The sequence below is a fragment of the Limulus polyphemus genome, unplaced genomic scaffold (assembly GCF_000517525.1).
Source record: "Limulus polyphemus unplaced genomic scaffold, Limulus_polyphemus-2.1.2 Scaffold501, whole genome shotgun sequence".
In the NCBI taxonomy this organism is placed as follows: Eukaryota; Metazoa; Arthropoda; class Merostomata; order Xiphosura; family Limulidae; genus Limulus; species Limulus polyphemus.
The window spans coordinates 462032-463531 of record NW_013666111.1 but is presented as its reverse complement, the minus strand read 5'-3'; positions in this window follow the sequence as shown (position 1 = coordinate 463531).

The following is a 1500-nucleotide window of genomic DNA, read 5'->3' as shown; positions in this document are numbered from 1 at the left end:
AAATCATTTAAACTCGAATTTTACACAAAATGAAATATTCCCAGACTCTAGTTAACTGAGGCCACTCTTCTACCGTTTTCCCATTCTGAAGCAGCTCATAAGAGGTGGAGCATGCCTCCTCATAGATTTTTGATAAATATATGATTTCTTTTGTTATATATTGATATCCTTATTTTATCTGTTTTCTCAAGCATAAGATTCTAGAACACTGCCTAGTCTTGTAGCAAAATGCACAAGCATATTCTTGATCACTCGTTGAGTTGAGATCTTGCAGCATGAAGTACGAGAAACTGAACTTTCTCATCAAGTTCAGAAAGTTACAGTTACTGGAATCAACGGAAAACAAACTAGAAACAACCAAAAAATCAATTTAAGAACAGTTTGCAACCAAACATGCGTGCGGAAATCAAGGGTTGGTGCGCATTTAAGGATTCTGTAATTATTCACTGTTTTTCAAGATATAAGGAATTAAAAATCAAGTTTTATCGATTGAGTTATATTTACGCGACTGATAAAGTTCAATTATTTTTTATTTATTTGGGAGTTATTTCAGAGTTTTTCAGTTGAAAGAATAGATAGGTTTTGTCTGCCACCAAAATTGTTACTAAAGTTTTTACAAGTACAAAACTTGTAATATCAATTACTAAAACTGGTGTATGAATAAACTGAGACACCTAAAGTAACATACCTTTTTTACTGTTCTCTGTTTTTTGGGTGGGGTGAAGATATAAACATTATGAGGTACAAACCACCACTGCTACTGTGAGAACCATTTTAAAGTTTGGAGTAAATACATTCCATTATGAATATTATGTGTAAATTTATTTACGTAAATTACAATGCTTTCATACGCAAAATAACTAATTTTTGTATTAAATGTTAAGGTTTGTAAAGCAATGTTTCTCTCGTGCTTTTTTCACATCTTGTCAGGCAAAATAATTTTCATCTTAACATTAAAAATACTTTTGTGCATCAGAAAATTTCGAACTTTCATATGCGAAATTTTTATAATGTCCAAACGTTTCCTAAGAGAAAACTTCATATTTTATATATTGTCTTCAGTAATCAATTTCTGTTCAGGTCCGGAAAATTTGAACGATCTCGCAACCACCATAAAAAATTATGAAATAAACATAAATTAAGCATCTTTCATTCTGGAATGAACACAAAGGGATTTAAATTGATAGTTACTGTACGAGCATCAGGACGTGTTTCTTGTGTAAATATAAGGTAGTGACAATACTTACTTCTATTGTATTTTAAGTAAAGGTTCTTAATAATAGTTCAGTACATTCTCCATATATTGAGTGATAACTGAACTTTCAAGTATTTTTTTCTTAAATTTTCCTCCATCTATTGAGAGATCACTGAACTTCCAAGTATTTTTCTCCATCTATTGAGAGATAACTGAACTTCCAAGTATATTTTTTTCCATCTATTGAGAGATAACTGAACTTCCAAGTATTTTTCTTAATTTTTTTTCTCCATCTATTGAAAGAT